General features: G+C 38.3%; 1 long non-coding RNA gene across 1 annotated transcript; it reads right to left on the reverse strand.

Annotated features, from left to right (window-relative positions):
• Positions 1–1,294: 1,294 nt before the first annotated feature.
• On the reverse strand, positions 1,295–16,114 carry LOC136286040 (uncharacterized). Its single transcript, XR_010719704.1, has 3 exons — positions 16,033–16,114; positions 2,104–2,271; positions 1,295–1,618 (listed from the first exon to the last, which is right to left on the reverse strand). It is a non-coding gene; the product is annotated as an uncharacterized lncRNA (long non-coding RNA).
• Positions 16,115–20,093: the final 3,979 nt, after the last annotated feature.

A 20,093-nucleotide genomic window follows, 5' to 3' on the forward strand; every position in this document is an offset into this window, starting at 1 on the left:
CAATATTCTGTACAGGAAGTAGTATCTACAGAAAGAACACTTGCATCAAATCTAACACGCACAGCAGGGACCATTTATCTTGGCACATTGCCCATTGAAGCCATTGCTTCCTTCTTTCTCTTCTTCTTCTGGAGTAAGTGACAAATTTCAAACCATAAGAACATCTTAACTTTGTAAGCAGATAACAGGAAATATGACTATGAATGAACCTGCTCTGAGGATTAGCTGAGGTGAATGCCCGTTGAAAATGCATAAAGGTTTCAAATGTTACGCATGTCACTAAGGGGACGCTGCATATTCATTAAGGTATCACAAGGAGCTCATTTCATATTAATGGAGAGGTCATACATCCTTCCAGAGGAATTCCACTGCAGAGCTGCAAAAATCAACGTGCTATTATTTTAAGTGTTACCAATTTAAACCTCTCTAAATTCACAGTACAGCCTGAATTTGAAAAATGATTTAGTCACTGGGAAAAATGTAAGTGACTTTTTCATCATGCAGAGGTATAAAAGAAATGTAGTGAGTGTTTTTATATATTAAAACTCAATTCAAACTGCACATTAGGTGTTCCCTTTTAGTGCTCAGGAAAGCTGTAGCCACTATTTAACATACACGCGCACACACCACACTGTGGTATCAGTGTTTTAAGACCACTTTAACTGCAATACAGGTGGTTTGAAATTTGGAGTTTTATACAGAGTTCACTTTTCTAATGCTTTTAATGTTTACACAAGTTCCATTGCCCTCTTGTGATAGAAACAGCCAAAAGCTTCACAGATATATATACTATGTAAGGATCTTGAATGCATAATCTTTTGATAATTGAAAATATATAATTATTCAGTACATACAAATTGGCTTTCAGGTGTAACATTATTTCTGGCGTCCGTTTTTACATGTTGGGATAATGAAGCAGTGCTGACAACACAGATCTAAATCTTTCTCCCCTTTGCAGGATAAAAGTACCCCAGTGTTTTATGTTACTGAAAAGTATTTTCAGTGGAGCTGATTGGAAAGTACTCAGGCAGATGAGTCGCCATAAGAAATTGCACTTAATTGAACCAGCAGTGCTTTGCATTAGAGGAAGAGCCTAGGGGTTCTTTTTAGTAACAGTGAAAGGTGCCAGCATCTCCCCACAGGTGGGAACACAGATGTTTCTCTCCACAGCTTTGCCAGGCCAGCAAACTCTTGTGCTCCCACCCATTGTCATGAATCTGCAGGTATGAAGGAGCTGCCACTTTGAACATGAATTTCACATTTTCAAAGCGTCAGACTGGCTGTATCCCCAGAAAAGTGTCTAGGCCCTGGCCCTGGCCATGTCATCCTGCTGAACAGTGGGCTTTCTTCATAACACATCAATATGGCTGGGCATTAGTGTAGGAACAGCCAAAATAGCTGTAACCTCTTGGGGAGGAGGGAACAGCACACCTGTAAGAATCTAGAACCCAACATCCATCACAGCCAGCGAGTGATCTGTCTGTTAGTCTGAGTTTGCCACAGTCCTGCCTGAACTGCTATTGAGGCAGACTTGGTTCTGACTGTGTGGCTGATTGAAGGGTCCATCTGTCTGGGTTTTGGGCACACGGAGAGCCAGATGTTTTGGAATTCCAGATGCCTAGGGAGGAAGAGAAGCAGCAGAAGGATGCAAAGGCATTTGTCCCAAGCTTAAATCTTAGAAGCCTAGCAGCTATCAATGAAAATGGAAGGAGCAAGTCAGTGCCTCAGTTTTCTGCTGAAGAGCAGTTACAAAGCTGACTAGAATCTAGTCAATATTTCTCTCACTAGCTCTTTGTGGAGGGAAAGATAAAAGTAAGGAATGGTCTTACTTTAAAATCAATGATCACATGAGTTTCCTCCATGAAATTTTTCAGAATTTCCATTATGTGATGTATTCTGTATAACTGGAAATTGTGCTAAGTGAGAAACAAAACCAAGTTGTCTCTGCCAAAATTTCTGTGAAAGGTAAAATTCTGTGTTCCAGCCAGCTATAATTTCAAGTAGGTGTTCTTGAGTAAAGAAACATTTGCATCACATTTTTATATAAGATGGAAAAAAACAGGATTGCTGATGGAATCTGAGGTCTGCCAGGATGTTACTTACTGTCCAAGAAAATTCTTCAGATGTTGTTGATTGTATGCAGTAATCACTGTATGCAGTGAATTGTCTGTTTTACTCCATTCTGCCATCCCATTTCCATGTCCACAAAGTCCTTTCCTTTCCTCTCCCCTTCTGCCTTCTGGGTTTTGCAGCTTGCTGAGAAATAAGACCCTCCCACACAATAGTTATACAGTTAGAAACATATTTGAATACACATATAGGGAACATAGTCTGTGTTGTGCTGCTATGATCTCCACTTAAAATTGTTTAGATTAATGACAGTTACATGCCTAATTTATTACTGTAATTATTGTGGTAATTTAGAGAAGATAAATGGATATCTATTAGAATTTAATGTAAAAAGCTGTAATTAGTCTGCTTCAGAGAGGGGAGAAAGCCAATGCACATAACTGAAAATCCATTAAGCCAATTATGATGTTACTGAGGCAGAAAATGTACAGCCATCTAAAATACACCCATGACTTTTGCATAACTGTACCCTAAGCATGTAAACCCATCTGTCAGATTCCTTCATTAATTTAATAAACATATCAAGGCAAAAATTAATTAATGCACATAGTTCAGCTTGAGAGTTAGGGTGGGGAGATGGGGGAGAATAAAATTTTGTTGCCATTGAGCAATTATCATGTAAATAAAACAGCAGCAAATGCGTTGGAAGGGACTTACAGTAGAGGAGGGTACACTGCTAATCATGGCTTAGGCTTTCTTAGGTATTCCCAGAAGTGTTAAAAGCTGTCTTGGTGCAATTAAAAAAATAATATTAAAAAAAAAGAGAGAGAGAGAGAGAAGACAGCAATTGCTATCACCTATTTACTGTCAAATTAATTCAGCTGCTTCTGAGATGCCATCTGTATCAGGAGAGCAAGGGTGTCACTAGCTTTACGATCCATCAGGAGAAGTGAGAGCACTGTTCTGTTTGATGGCTCTGATAATGGAAAGAAGCTAAGCAATTGCAACAGATACATCATAGATTTTCTCATAATTACCTGACCTGTTACACTGTGTCACTCTGCCGCCAAACACACTGTTTTTATGTCAGAAGCTGTATGGGCATTCTTTACTTTGATCATTCTGTATTCTGCAGATGTCAGCATTACTGTATTTTAATTGACTCTGGGGTAGCATTAAAAAGCACCTTCTATTTCAGTTGCTTAGACCTGATGAGACTGACAACCTGGCATTTATGAACATTAGGCCTTCATGGTAACTGTGTCAGGAACTGTGTTTTTACTAAATCCCCTAGGTACAAATAGGAAACTGATGTTGGTAAACCAGTTGAAAAAACCCAGTGTCTATGCAAAGAGAACTTCTGACATTCTCTAGCCATAAAGATGGCAAAACTTTTCATTAAATTAAACTCTTATGTCAACAGTGCATGTTATTTCCCAATGTGCAATCACGAATTGATTGGTGTGCTGAAAGAGGGCTAGAGCTGGTGTGGACTGAAGTTGTGGCAAAAAGTGTTGATAACCTCAAAAGAAGAATTTCTTTACAACTTCCATATTCCCAGTATGGCCTGTTAGCCAGGATCATGTTTTCCTCCTCCTGCAGGAAGAGACAGGTAGTTCTTTCAGTACTTAGTTTTCTTTGCAACATGCAGTGTAATCCACAGAAATGACAGATAAAATGGCAGAAATGGCAGAAATTTTTCAGGCAGCTGAATGGAACTATTTTTTTTTTTAGAAATATTCTTGGCTGAGTGAAAGTAGACATGACTGCATGTGAATTGTCCATATTTCCCACCAGGCTTTCTCCAACAATTTCTTTCGTAAGAAATCCAAAAATTCTACAGGTACTATGAAGGTCTTGGGCTTGTTGCTTGACTTCCTGTCAGCAGCTACCAATAATTACAAGAGAAGTGAAACTCAGAGCTTCAGTGTTCTGTCCTTGTCTCCTTCACTGCTGCTGCTTTAATAAACATTGAAAAATGTTTTGTGAAACATGTCTTGCTTCACTGCTAACATACAAAGACAGCGTGCCTTTTCCCCATCACTCCCATGGGCAGGGATGCTCCCCTCATTCCTCCTCAGGTTCTGATGAACTTGGGTGCAAATTATGCTTACTGTAAGGCCCTGCCATTCAGATACCAATCAACTTGGTGGTTGTTCCTCTTCAGGTCCCAGCAGAATCACTAAATTATCCCCTTGCTGATAAACTATGTCACAATATTGATGAGCTGTGGTAGATACATCTGCCTTCTGACATTAAAAAGCTTCGTGTTGTGCATATGTTTATAGATCAGTCATGTGCAACACCAAGTGGTATGAAGCACCTAATTAACACATTTAATTTGAGTGTTGTATTCACTGGGTCCTAAAATAAATCTGCAAAGTAGAAGTCTAAAGTAGTCATTTAGTAGTCATTTAGGAGTCTAGATTAGCATGCACTGCAACTTTTCTGTAACTAGCTCTTGCACATATCAGGACCATGGTGGTTTATGCTTTTGGCATTTGCTTTCTGGGTAGTTTTGGAAATGGTGTTTATAAACTACTGACTATCAGTAAACTCTACAAACTGGTCTAGAGGACTGACTTTAACATAGCAATAAGGAAGGCGTCATTATCAAGCTAATAACACCCTCCAAATTTCACATAGAATCAAATCTCTATTTGCATTGTATATCTGTAATTGTATCTTTTGTCCATTGTTGTAAAATGAACTGGGATCAGTTTCATGACCTAGACATCAGAACAAGCACACAACAGAAGACAAGCTGTCCATTCAGTACTTTAACACCAAAGGATATTCCCATCCCACACTGTAAAGCTAGGGAGGCTATTTTACAATGGAGTGAAGATGTAATTGGGGTCATCTGCCATTTTTCAACCCAGAGTTTGGAAAGAATGATAGAAATTTGAAACATACATAAGAGTTACAGAAATGCTTACAGACATAAAGTATCCTCTTTAAGAAGTGAAGAGAAAGAAGGTGAATTTTTAGAAAAATAAGACTGAGAGATAGATTAACTACAAAGTATAAGAGCATCTGTAAGAAAAATATAGCAGCTTCCGCCAGACTCAACACTCTTCCAAATTCAGGTCTTTCAACAACCTCTGGCTGGTATTTGAAGGCACAAATATCATGGTATGTTTTTGTAACAGTAATTGTGATTAATCACTAGAACAACCTGAGAAATTTTAATAGGTCACCTTTATCTTCTTAAATGAACAGATTTTTTATTTGTGAACAACTGCATTTAACACATGTTTTTCTGTGTAGCAGTGTAGGTGCTTGGCTGATCCTTTCCAGCCTTAAACTCTGATTTTTCTCCTTTTCCCCTGCCCACCTCCAACCTCCATGCTACAAAGCATGTGAGGAAATCCTGGTGGAATCATTCGCTAGGGTCTCCTTTAGGCTCACAGATACCTGATTGAAAATCCTGGAGTTCCTTGCTTGTAGTGATGAGACTCATTCAAACCCTTGTGTTTAAAAGCCAAAGACAGTCTATTTCAAGGAACATATTTCAGTTCACAGTCAATTACAATATTTCACATAAAATCTATAAGAATGTCTGGAATAGGTCAGACCAGCAAGTTATCTATCCTGTCTCTGTCAGTGAACAATATCATCTATCTGGGGAAGATGATGAAAATCAGAACACATGTAATGATGCTTCCTCCCCAGTACAGATTTACAGAAAACAGCTGGTTGAAGTTTGAGATGTTCCTGAGCAAAAACTGGTATTTATGTACTGAAAAGTCTTGCACAATTTTTTTTTTGTCTTCAGCAGCTATTTGGAACCTGTGTGTGCTATTTTCCATACTATCTGTGACAAGAAACTACAAAATTAGAAATAACCCATATTTTCCTTTTGCAATTCTCAGCAGGATGCTGGTGCAGCTTAGTTGCTATATTGAAGGGGACGGTTAACTGCTCCAAACAAACTTTCCTTTCAGAACTTTTCAGATTTCCATCACTCCTTTACTTGCGGATTTTTTTCCAGATCTAGTCTATATTTGAATATAATAGTATCTAGTCCCTTTCCTTGATTACAAAGGATATCCGTGTGGTTTTCCTAGTGCTGTAACTGGTGCAAAGAGAACTTTAATGATGGTGAGGCTTCCCCACACGTCCTTTGGGAAACTATTCTGAATTCTCACAGAGCTCATCCCAGGGAGCTGCCTTATGGGATAGAAGGGAAAGCAGAGAGGTTGCGGCAGTCTTTGTGATGACTTTTTACTATAGGTTACCCCTGATGAAGAGAAGATGACTACCAGTAGAAGAAACCAAGACGAAATGATCAGATGAAGCCCTGCCAGTTGTTTAATTTCCATCACAACAAAGCCAAAGTCTTTTAAACAGAGTATTTGCAGAATAAATATTTAGATGAATTCTAATACTAGCTTTAGATATGGTAGTCTTAACAAAGTGATTCAGAGAAAGTTGCTACTTTTAGTTGTTTGGGTTTCTTTCCTCCCTACCAGAGAAAATTGTAATTGACTTTCTCAGTTCCTTCCTGTTATGTCTTAAAAGCCAATCTTGCGTATTGTGAAAAAAATACAATACATAGAAAAAAAAATGATCTATTATTAGAATGGTTCTGCCCATAAATTAATACAAGATTTTGCCACCTAGGACTGCCAATTCCAAGATCTTGAAGCAGGCATGCAAAGCTAATTGAGAACAATTCTGAGAGAAAGATGGATCCCAAGGTATTTGAAGCCCTGAGGTAACAAGCTGGCCTGAAAATCTAATGGGAGGGGAAAAGTAATTAGATGTTCCAAGCAAATTGCCCCAGATTTATTGATATTGATTTAAAATCCAGATAATCCTCTGCATGATTTCTGAAGGAACTGAGCAACAGTCTTATTTAAAAAAAAAATACAATAAATCAGCACTAGTCACTGATTAGTCCTACTGTACACATCCAACCACTGTAATACTTTCATCTAGCAAAATTATAAAGCCAGCTTCATAGAGAAGGAACATATTTCCCTTTGCAAACTTTTAGCAGAAACAAGAAACAAAAATACCTTATAAAACCCCAAAAATATGAAATTACAAATTAACTTCTTATCCGCCCCTGATAGGGGAAGCATCCTAAATGTATGCCTCATTATTGAAATCTTTCAGCTCACCCATGTTGTGTGTCTACTTATTAACCTTTTTAACAAACTTTTCTTAGAATAGGACGAAACAGCAAAAGCAAATCAGTCTCACCTAACCCTTTAATATCTTTTATTTTCAAAGGGATTATAGGTGTTCTGTGGGAAACATATCCCATCTGTTTAGTATCCCTCTGGAATTGACAGTCATGAGGCATTTATTTATGTTGTTATTCCCTGAGTTTTAGAGCACATTGAAATGATGACAACTGTCTAAGGAGTGGTTAGGTTTGTCAGAAATCATATGAATGGGTGGATCATGGGATTCTCTCTGTCTCTGCCAAAGGCCAGCACCAGGATCTTCAAGGTTCTCATTCCAAACTGTTGTTACAAATGATGATAACCAAATATTCTTGTTAAGGGTATGTATATGTAGTCACTTTTTTGAAATAATTACAAATAATAGCTATGGCAGACAAGTACACATCCTAATAACATTATTCTAGAAAAATCTTTGCCTTTCATTGGTTTTGGTTGAACACCTTTCCCATTTATTGTGCTTCCCTTTAAGTGTCAAGGTCAAAGAGTAGCAGTGCCTACTCTGGACTGCTTTTGCTCTCCTTCTGGGGACAGCAGTAGCACCAAAACACAGTTTGAGAGGGAATGACATCTTGTAAGAGGCAACCCACAGGCATCAGGGGTGGCCCTGCTGGAGTCACAGACCTATTCACAAACTATCTACTGGAAGTCTCCTTTGTATTAAGTCTATTTCAAGCTGAGTATTTCCTATATGGGTTGCCCCTATATGGGGCAACCTGTAGTGTTTGGTATTGCAGAAGAATTTCACTCACTCACTTACTTTTTGGGCATTATTTCGTTATTCTGCAGCTGCAGTAAATCACAGATTAGTAACAGCATCATGTGTGGCATTTCTGGAAGACACGTGAGCCATGGGAAGCTATGAAACAAGGAAATTACGCATAGATAAAGGACAAAAACCTCTATCCACTTTTCCATTTTTGTGGTTGGCTGACCCTATCGGATCCCATGTTGTCTCTGCACTCCCCATTCAGTGTTGGATTTTCTTTTTTAAAGAAAAGTTATATAACTATTATATAACTAATATTATATAATTATTTGCCTGACAATATTGTACAGAAGAAATGCACAAAATATACTTTTATTCTTGGAGGGAGGAAGGGAAAAGTGATTTACTTACATGTTTATACTGAATCATAAGCTAAAAATGTTTTCTGATTATATGATCTACATCTCTACAACCTCTAGTGAATTGATCCATGTTATTTCCCATTACTTTTTTTCTTTTGTTATTGAGAGACTTTTGTATTTTCACTGTAGCTTTATATGGTAAAGTCCCTTCAGGTGGGAACACCTCCTTCCTCTTCCTTTTTCTTTCATGCATGATATAGCTTACATGGACCCACAATGAGACTTTCTTAACTCTTTTAATCTCCCCTGCTCAGGAGAGATGCAACTCCACTTATGAGCGACTTTATTGTATTAACAGTATTTTGAATTTCTCACGTTAAGTCTAGTAACAGTCATTGTGAACAGGCCAATCCAGCAATATTTTTCCTGTAGAGCAACAATAGGATTATATGAACTCCCATATGGTGTGGGAGATCAATGAAGGGTAAAATTTGTACCATTTGTTTGAATATTTTGCTTTCCAAAAACCCCTGAGCTTAGTCTGCAAGAGGAAAAATTCCTCACCTGACTTGTGAGTATTATAAAAGTGGGTTATTTAAAAGTGATGAATAAATCAGCTACCATACCATTTTAGTGGCAATGTCACAGAAACACTTCCAATTATTGAGTCACTGAACTAATTTAGAACCAAGGTATTACTGGAGAAAAAGATAATAATAAATACTAAAAGTGATGAAGGAAGATGAGTAGTTTTGAGCCAACAAGTCACTCACTTTATAGGGAATCTGGAAAACATACTGCTCAGTCTGGCAACTAGCAGGCAATTAGCACCACTCATATTTGATTTAAAGTGGGGGCTTAGCAAGCTTAGTAGTCCTCTGCACTGGCAGGGCCTAAAAGATTACTCAGCTGGATGTGGGTTAGGTGAATATGTCAAGCAGACTGGAACTTTCTAGCCAGTATGAATGGAAAATGAAGGTTCAGTCTGAGATCTGTGTCGATGAACAGTGAAACCTTGACTCCAGTGACCACTTCTGTTTGTGCTACTGCACAAATGTATTGACTTTATTTTCTTTTTCAAGGTTTTGTGTGCTGCCCCCAGAAAGCAGATGTAGCAGACCTTGAAGGATAAGACTAGAAGGCCTACTAAAAATGAGAGAGGCAGTCTGTGAATTGCCTTGCAGAGAAATGTTGGTGAGGAGGGCTGCAGTTGAGCACAGACACCCAGAGAGGGACAGGGTACGGAATGAGGGAAAAGCATGAGGGATGGATACACCCTCTCTTGGCTCTTGCTCTCAGAAGGTTTTGAGGACTCTCTCACCTCGTGCACTTTCCACAGAGATGTAATACACACATTTGGATTCAAAAGGATTTCTGATACCAAGAGAAGGCTATGGGACTTCTTTAATAGAGATGGATCTCTGAATTCTCAGGGAATGTGGGACATGACTTGCACATCTCTAGTAACTCTTACAACTAATGAGCATCTGGAGATTTTGTTTTGCGTTTCAGAAAGAATCATTTAATTAAACAATTGAAAAGGCCTTTACATAATGGGATTTTTCCTCTGCTAAAATAATTTAACTGCTCATTTTTTATCAAAGGAATAGAAGTAAATGCCTAATTGCTAATTGTTTTGATAAAAATAGTAGACTGAATCATTGGGAGGAAAAGAGGAGGGAAATATGCAGGGCTGAAATATGTATTCTTAGTAAAAATAAAAGATTCTTCTTAAGGATTAAAAATAAAAGTATAAAAGCACATATTCCCCAGAATGAAGCCTTGTATAAAGCCGATCACAAAAATGAGAATTAAGGAATGAGCGATGCAGTTGGCAATGTTCATCTCAGACAGAGAAACAGATAGAACAATACAGAAGTAATATGTGCTTTTGGATTAGGAAAGGATAATATGCTGCAGAAGAGAAAGCTGTATTACCAGAAATACATCTGAAGAAGATGAGAGAGTCAAACAGAGCAGCATTTGCCTATAGTCACTCATCTGAATGACTACGTTCCCTAAAAAAAAAGTTTTCCCTTTTCTCTATTTTATTTACTGCACGTTCACAGCCTTGACCTGTACAGGAACACTTCTGATATATTTGATACTCATGCGTTTTTTCTTGATGAAAGACTACAGAATTAGGCCATGGGCCAAAATCTTAGCTCTGCTGAAGCCAGTGGCAAAAATACCTAGCCTCTGGCTAGTCTACTTGGTGTCTCAACCACACCTATGTTACAAGTCCTAATCCTTTTCCAAACTGCTTTAAAAAAGACTTTACTCAGACTGAAGAAATAGGAAAAATATTGTCCTGTATATAATACTAAATCTGGCATTTTTCTGCTTACTTCTCAGCTGTAAGTGCCTGCACATATTCTTTTCTTTAACCAGAGGTATCAACATTCCTGCTCTTTGTGATCTGGTAGGTTATACCATCTGCCAAATTACTTAAATATATTAAAGAGATCTCCTTGAAAACAAAAGAATGTAATTTTAGCATATCTATCTTCAGCAATATGAATAAAGAAAAATTATGTACACAATGAAAGCAGTGAGAGTTAGTTCTGCAGCCGAATGAGGTACTGGCACAATTTCCCTGTAAAATCTGAAACACTTGGTATATGTTACTGAGATTTATGAATGACAGGCACGAGCAAAGTCTGTCATGTACTCCTCTTCCATTATAGCCACCGAATGGCTATGTGATGGAGCATCAAAGCCCTTCAAACGTGTGCTTTTTTTGCTGTTCTCAGGTTAGGCTCTGTGTGGATTCAACTCTGATGATAAGCCCTTGAAACTGTACAGGCATTTTGATCACAGAAAAGCAAAATGCTGTCTATAAATCTAAACTGCAGTGAACTAGATCCTCCATAATGTTGGTGAACTAGGTAAGTGTTTCAAAGGCTGTCTAACTCTACTTCAACATCAATTGCCAAACTCCATCTAAGAAGTTTTTACATAGGAAAAGAGAGCAAATATTTTAAACTTTTCTTTTTTTTTTTTTCATTTTTTTCCTCACAAAGGAGTGCCAGAATGCCCATTTTTTAATAATAATGAATGACTAGTCCCAATTGAAGCTCTCCTTTCAATCAAGGCCACAGGCTAAAAACCTAAAAGACAATGGTAGAGAGAGCCTCCTGGGATCTTGGACTGCTGCATTATTCCATCTCTGATATGCAAACCTAAGACATAACAAGAGTTAAAAAGGCTGTGTCAGGAATATCAACTCTGACATTTCTCTTTGTCACTAATTTTGTACAGTTATGTTACTGAACTCCACATAAGCAGTTCATTTATACCTTGGAAAAGGAGGGAAGGAAAAACAAACAACATGTGTAACAATAATGTAGGAGGCAGCAAATTTTGTATCAACAATTCTGCCATAGTATAAGGGCATAGATGTGCTTCAATGTTTTATAGGAAGCTTGCATAAGTGAGTCTTTAAAAACTAGACATTGTGCTGTACATGTATAGAGAGATTTCTCTAACTTCAGCTTCTCTGATGGCCATTTTTTCAGTATGTAAGTGCCTTACAACAAATTGTACTGTATTCATACAAACACAGAATCATTTACTTCCTCCTTTGCAGGGTTTCCTTGCATGTGCATGTATGTGCACACATATCAGAATGTGTACACAATGTATACATATAACAGCATATATTTTATATAATTTCTACTGAGAAAGTTTATTAAGATTTAATAACCAAACGTCCTTATTCTGACAGGTTTTATGTAAATTTAATAAGAAAAAAGGTCTATATGTTTGTATTTTGAACACTATTTTATCTGTATCTGTACATTGATAACATTTAAGAAAATAGTTTCAGGTTCTAGTTTAATTTAATTTTTTTTCTTTAAACTCAGTCCCTGAATGATTACTGGAAAAACACATGTTTTTTTTCCAATATTTGTCAAACACTGCATTAAACACTGTGTGAACAAAAAGGTTCTGAACAGAAATCGCCAGGTGAGACTGAGAACAAGAGCCACCCCGCCACACCTTTGACCTCGTGCATGCAGCTGGCATCACGCAGATGCTTGGAGACATGGCAAATGTCCTGGCCCAGCTTCCATCTGCTGCAAAAAACACCCAGGCACAAAGAAGAGCCCAGCTAAGCCTGGTGAAATTGCTGCTGTGCCCTCTGGATGCCAGAGACAACGTGCAAAAGGCAGCAATAAAGCTGCCCATATGCCCTTTGTTTTCACACTATCATAGCTAAGCTGTGCGGCCTTATTTAACAGGACTGACAGCATAACCTACATGGAACAGCTTTTTCCACCAGTTCTGAGCATTGATTGTACTTTATTTATTCGGCACTTGAGCTATCAAAGGGAAAAAGTGCCCGTGGCAAGCTAGGTTGCAGTAACAATCTGTGCATGTTAAACTGTCTGCATCTACTTAGTTACTATAACTACTCCCAACTGCGTGATTAAATACAAATGATGTTTCCATATATTAACTGCAACCTTCTTTCCAATATGTGCTGAATATGATACTTAAAACATAAGATTCTCAAATGGAAAAACATTTATGGGAGTAATTTCTCAAAGATGTATGATTATCACTTGCAAGGATGTGCACACCAGTTAAAATCCACAGTATGTTGAGAAATCATTTCCAATCTACTGAGAATGGAAACAAAATTAAAATTCTCCTTCTGCACAAAGAAATCTCTCAAATAAATCAGCTTACCTGTTTTTCACTCAGACATTAGTATAGTGCTCAAATTTGTACATTCTTCATCCAAATTATGAATACATATTACCTATTTTACTATGTTAGCATATATTACTGTTTTAGACAGTGGATCTAACATTTGAAATTACCTTAGATTCCTGTTCTACTGAAAAACCAAACAGACAAAAACCCCAGCAGTGCCCCTCAACCAAATCAAACCACAAACCATGAAAGGAACACATTAATCAATGAATTTATGATACTTAGTGGAGTGGTACTGTTAATGTGTTTTAAACAGAAGAACATGTAAGCCACTGAGGTAAATTAAAAATGAGATAAAATTAAGAATGGTAGACCACTCCAACTCAACCAGGTACCTCCCTCTTCTAAGAGCACTTGTTCAGTGTAAGCAAGGGAAATTTGATAGCTCTGTTTAATCAGAACTTTCATAACTCAGTTGATAGGGCATGTAAAAATAGTTAGTAAAACAAAACAAGCAACAGAAGTCTATTGCTCAGAAGATGAAGAAAGAAAGAGGAAGGAGAAACATGAAGTGCAGGACATATTGAAGTTCTGAGCTCTAAAACTGATTCCTGGGTGACTGATGGTGTTACTGGGGACTACCGACCCTTAGATTTCTTGCTTTTAACTGCAGTTCATATATTAAGCATTTTGTGTGTGTATTTAATTCATAGTGTGCTTAACGAAAGAATGAGCAATATGAGAGAGTCACTGGCATGAGAATGGCAAACATACTGCCAGGATGCAGAATAGGATGTGTCTCCAGTAGGGCAGGAACTGCTGGATTTGCACGTGACATGAGGATTAGCTAAATCTGAAGTGATGTGTACTTCACAACCCTATTCAAAAAGACAGACTCACAGAGGAGCAGGTGCAGAGGGGACTCTGTGGGTGACAGGAGGAACAGTGTTCAGATGAAAACTGCTGGTGGTCTGAAGAAGGACCAGCATGTTGTCAGCTTCTGCAGCCTACTCTGATAAGTGGGCATTGCTGAAGACTGTTGCTGAAATCTCCCTCAACATGGTTTAGGAAGATTATCCTTCAGTGCCTGTGTTCCACTCATGAGATGCAAAGAACTGAGGATAACTCCCTTTTTTTTTTTTTTTTTTTTTTTTTTTTTGCAAAGTAGAGTGTGTGGAGGTGTCTTTTATATCATGGTTAGTGCACTAGCAGGGAAGAGACCTTTTATCAGTTTCCAAAATCTTATTCCAGAATTAAAAAAAAAAAAAAAAAAAGATCCCTATGAATATCACTGAATTAAGAAAAAAATGTGCTGGTGCTTGTAATTCCTTGCCAATATTTATGGCAGAGAGGACTGAAGGTAGTACTGATTTCTGCTTTCAAGCTCTGCTTACGAAGCTAGGCTGTAGAGAATTTCCACTTTTCTCTCTTCTGAGAGATACTATTGATCTCACCTGCTACTGGCACTCCTTTTAGTCCACAGTGAACAAGTGTCTATCAATGCATTCCATGCAAATGCAACTGCTTGCATGTGACTCATCAACTGGGAGGATTGTTTGGTCAAAACAAATAATGTATTTCTCCTAAAGGAACAAGTGCACTTTGTATGGTACAAGGGTTAGAGGTGTTACCTCACTTTTGAAAAGGATTAAGCAGGAGATGATAACTTAACCTTCCTCCTTCTCCTTGCCTTATATGGAGAAGAATCTTGTTTCTCCATAGAAAGTGTGTCCTAAAAAAGGCTGGACCAGTACAAGCCCTCAAAAGAAAATGACCAGTGAAAAATAATAAGAAGTCCATATGGTGGAATAATCTTTAAGAAATGTGAGCATAATGCCAGGTTTTTATGTTTCAAAGTAACTGCTGTTACAAAAGGTGAGGGGAGTTTTTTATTAATAATAAAAATATTACTTGGTCAAACCTGAAACAAAATTGACTCACAAAGAAATAAAAAACCTGATATAACTGGTATCTAGCATAGTTTTATCTATTAAAATCTAAGTAGAGTAAGTTTTACATTGCCTCATATTCTTTCTTTTCAGGTGTGCATGATTCTGAGATGTAAACCAGATTGAACATGTCCAAGTCTGCAATTTCTGTTTATTTTTGTTTATTGCTTTTTTTTTCCCCCTTTCTTTCCTGGCTGGACAACAAATATTACACCTAACATTTCAAGTTTAAAGAGTACAAGTTGTTCTTGTAATGATCACTGCATTTAGAGAAAAGCATTGAATCTGACAGATTTGTGTAAGAAACAAAATCTGTAGTTAAGTGTTTTGTGTTTCTTTATATTTGTGCTTACAATATCAGTAATATATTTTGCTTGAGTTGCAAAAATATAGCCCTTTTGGATTCAGTCGTTAATGAAAACAGAGTATTATACCATGAAAGGTGACCCATTGAAGGCAAAGTGCTAATAAGTTGCAGATTGTTCAACATGACCTAAACCCTTTTTTTATTGAAAATGAGATCTACAAAGGTACTTGTAACATGTTTCATAAGGTCTTAATTTTGCCCAGCACTAACAGGGCCATTAAATCTACTTAGAATCTGGATTACAAGAAAACAAGGATATTTGTCTTCTCTTTTACCTTTTTCTGAAAGTAAAAATGCATGCCTTGCGTTCTGCCTTAAGATGTTTTCTAAGGAAACAAAAGAAACTTCCTGAAACCTCCTCTCTGGGGGAAGACTTACAGAGAAAATGGCAGGGCCAGTGGGGCAGAGGATGAGCTGTGGAACTGACTTCCTTTTTTACCATTAATTATGGTTGATTGTGCAACTCACAAGATGCCTAATGGGCACTCTCCTAATGCAGATACGTGGTTGGCTATGGAGCAGCCACAAAATCTTACGCCCTCCATTCCCTGCCTAGGTACAAAAGCAGTTGCATTTCACAGTTTCACCCAAGTTCCAAGTGAGTCCACGGCAAGCAGTAAACCTGCTGTCACTTCTGCTCACCAGGGTTTCTGCTGCTGTGCCACTGTGACTTTGCGGGGCCACCCCCCCCAACCCTCAATTCACTTCTTAGACTCACCTTCTGATGCTGGTCCTACATTTGAACCCATAATTCTTCAATGCTGCTTTAGTTTTCTAGAGCTTGTAGTGTTGAGTGTTGGGATGTCTCAGCTTAGAGATGTCAGAAGAAAAAAAATCAGTCTGTTTCATTAGAAATTTCTGCACAGAATCACCATCTGACCCAGTTTACAGCTGTGCCTGGGAATGCACCAGCTGTTCAGGGAATGCTCACCTGCTCAGACAGCACCCTACTAAGGGTCCTCCAATACCTCATAACAAATCAAAGGCTGGGTATTGTTCCCTAGATTTACAATCTCTTAGGATCAATCACCTCAATCATATTTACCTGCAAGAAGGAAAATTAGGCTGGAATCTGTGAGGGCAGTAAATGACTTTTAGAAAGCTCTGAGGGCATCTTCCTCAATGTTCTCCTCTTTTCTGCTGCCATCTTTTCTGCTTCACTTCTTTTCTGAAGACTAACTGGCAGGCCAGATACACTAAAAAATGAGGACAATGGTTTATTTGGACCCACACTTGTCAGCAACCCTCTTTCTGACCTCAAGCACATCTCTCAGGGCTCCAACACCTGAGCAGGGGTGCATGCAACTCCCAGTATCATCAGGGCATGTTTTACCCTTTGGAATTTGTGCCAGTCATGCATGTTACTGACAGTCTCCTTTGTCTCCTGTGTATGCATGCATTCTTGAGAGAAATCAAAATTTTGAGCAAGATATGATAGTCCATCTGTCCTTTTTCTTTAATATTCATAACTCCATGAGGGTAGTTCATTCAAGATTTAGTGATTATGCACCCAGGGAGAGCTGGAAACTGGGGACTCAGATCTTGTCCATGAGGATCCTTGTGGAGTCTCTGGATATTTATGGGCCCTCATCCTACTGGATATTTATGGGCCCTCATCCTACTAATTAATTCACATCCCACACATAATTAATTTATAAATGCATCATAAAAATGATTCCTTTACCAGTTTTAAGGTTACCTGAAGTACATATTCAGATTGCAAAGGAAGATACAGGAAAATCAGGAATATCATCAGTGTGCATTGTCTTCACATAGTACAACAGAATCATTACTCCAGTTCCCCAGTTGTAAAGCTACCAGTTGCACAACATGGGCCCTTTATTCAGGCTTTCCTCATCCCAACAAGCAGGAGAAAAGGTAGAAACTTCCTCATGCAGCTTTCTTGGACCTCTTTCCATTTACAGAGAGCACCGATCAGGTATTCTGAACTCTTAGTCCCAGTGGGTTTCCTCTCCCCTTTCCTGATGTGTTTTGGTCTCCCTGGCACTGAGATCTCATTTAGGCAACAGCAGCAGCTGATGAGACAAAGACTGGGTGTATTTGAGACCTGTCAAATATTCTGGGATGGTTTATACTCATGGTTGTTGCATTAGTGGGATAAAATTGGCCAAAGCCTATGCCCTGACAGGGTCAGGATGACATGGAGGTGTCTCAGAAACACATTGACATGGAGCACTTTGTCATCACACAGGACTCTGTAGTTACCTCCTCCTGAGACTGGCACCTGCTCATCAGCACAGCTGACACAAAGCTTGGTCAGCACAATTCCATTCCCACTACAGTACAAGAACAGCTGTGTGCATGGTGGTTTGCTTACTCCAGGAAAGATGTGCAGCAGAGCAGGGATTTAAGGCAGCTCTATTGACTGTCAGGCCTCTGCTCTAACCTCTAGAGCACACTCCATAAATGTTTGAATATTTAATAAAATCTTCTGGGTGTCTGCTTCCTGCAACACTAACTGTTTTAAAGTATTCATGGGTTATTTGTTTATGACTATTAAACAAATCTATTAAACACTCTGCATTATTTTTAGTTAAATTTTGTTTTTTTCCCCTTTCGCTTTAATAATTGATATTGTTTTGGATACATAAATATGTCCTAAGAGTATTTGTCATTTCTGAATGTTTACAGTGGGGATATTTTTTTTTCTATAAAACTGTGGGATTTTTCTTCCATGTGGAGCATGCTTTTCTGTTGCATGCACATTTCAGAAACAGTCACAGACATTGCATCTGGCAAAGGCATGTGAATTTGCAGGAATTGCAGTTAATGCTGTTTGGAAAACCTCATGCTTTAATTTCTCACTCATCATGTGGTTACAGAGAACAAGGACATCCTTGTATAAAATGTTACAGAATTATGTTAAGTGATGGATGAAAAATTTCTGGCATGCTCCTATCTAGTTAAAGAACTTCTGAATTAGGACTTTATGTCCAGCATATTGAGAATAGAGAGTATAGTGCAAAGGAGAAAAAAAAAAATAAAGAGGAACATAAGAATATCTTAGAAAAGGGGCCTGTGGCATCAAACTCAGAAATTAAACTGGTGGTAATGAACTGCTTACTTTATGTAAAGCGTGGGTGGAAATTCTGAGATGCTCTCTAAATTTTGCAGATAGAAATAGCCAGAAAAGTCAAGAAAGAGCTGAAACACTCCTACTCTAAATTGCTGATAAGTTCTGGATGTCATTTTCTATGCCTTAGCTTCAAGAAAAAGAATAAATAAAACAGATAAGAAATAGAATCTGCTCTAGAATGAGATTTTTTTAAAAAAAAATCCTAAAGTCACTGGAATCATCTTTGCCTGGAGCTGGTGAAAATAGTGTGGATTCACTGAGGAAATGCTTCTTAGAGGCAATTGTCATTAGACATGGTCACAGATGCAAAATCAAGCATTACTTCCCTTTGGAAAATGAAAAAGCATCATCTACTTCTTATCTCTCTCCTGAAAATGATTCTTGAGTCCCTTGTACTTGAACTGCTCCTGGACACAAAAACATGATGAGAAACAAAAATGCACCTGGTCACACCTGCCAGCTGATGAGCAAGTAATGCCTGTTGTTAGCATGCAAGTTAGTTTAAACTCCATGGAAAAGACAGCAGACAGTGCACCATCCTGGCGGGAAATCTTCCTTCTCCTACTCTTCCATCTCTGCATTTGAACTGAAATTTTCTGACTGTGGTCAGTGACCCATATAGAATGATTTGTGCCGCAAGATCATTATTTACCTGGTCAGGCTCACCAGGTGGCAGTGATATTTGCAGTCCATTAGTGCCACTGGCTTTTGGAGAAATGTTGTGTTGCTGCCAGTGGCAAAGGGGACAACTGCAGGGCAGTCTTTCTCAGGAGGAGTGCAAGGAACAAAAAAAAAAAAAGAAAAAGAAAGTGTCTCCAGAAAGACCAGAAGGGGGGCGAAGTTTGGGGTTGCATTCCTATGATGTTGACCCTGTGTGGCAGGCAAACATGAGTCTGCTGGGATGCCGGGGACGAGATCCCAAGGGATGGTTCTAGTTGCTTTGGATGAGACCCTTCACTCCACCTGACATTAGTGTCATCTTGCTCTGCCCTTGCTTCTGTGGCAGAGGAGTGAGAAAAAAACAGTTGGTGACAGTGGAGAATCAACTATTAGACACTCAGATAACTTCTTGTGATGGCACAGTACCTGGCCTTTGCACACAAAGGGACAAGACTTCACAAGGTGTCATTGTAACTTAACACTTATCTATGATGTGTTCTAAACTAGAAACAGGAGAAAATGCACGGATATGGAAGAACACTTGGAATAATGCAACATACAAATTGGATGTGTGTAATGTGCAGTGACTCTAAAAAGGCCAAGAGAGAAAAAAAATTACAACTGCATTAAAAAATAAAGGTAAATTAGACCACCATTTGATTTCCTTGAGCAATATTAAGCTAGGAAATGAAAATTACATGTGCTTTTACACATCAGTACTGAAAAATGAGCCAGGAGATAAATTTTCTGGAGACAGTATATGGCTGTTTCCTGGAACAAAAAACCTCAGAAATCACCAGACAGGAAGATCTTTTGGATATAATGTGGAGTGATGTACAGGACAGAATAGTGACTACAATACTGAATTTCAAGAAGAGAATTGTGTAAACCAATGGAGTAATTGGTCAAAAATGAACAATAAAAAACCAAAAAAACTCATAAAAGGAGCTTTCCAAAACAAAAGAAGCCTAGGAGCAGCCTGGAGGCTGTTGAAAAATTAAGTGCTAGAAGCCAGATAAAAA

This window comes from Chamaea fasciata, unplaced genomic scaffold (assembly GCF_029207755.1).
Source record: "Chamaea fasciata isolate MVZ Bird 193981 ecotype frontalis unplaced genomic scaffold, bChaFas1.0.hap1 SCAF_2, whole genome shotgun sequence".
NCBI lineage: Eukaryota > Metazoa > Chordata > Aves > Passeriformes > Sylviidae > Chamaea > Chamaea fasciata.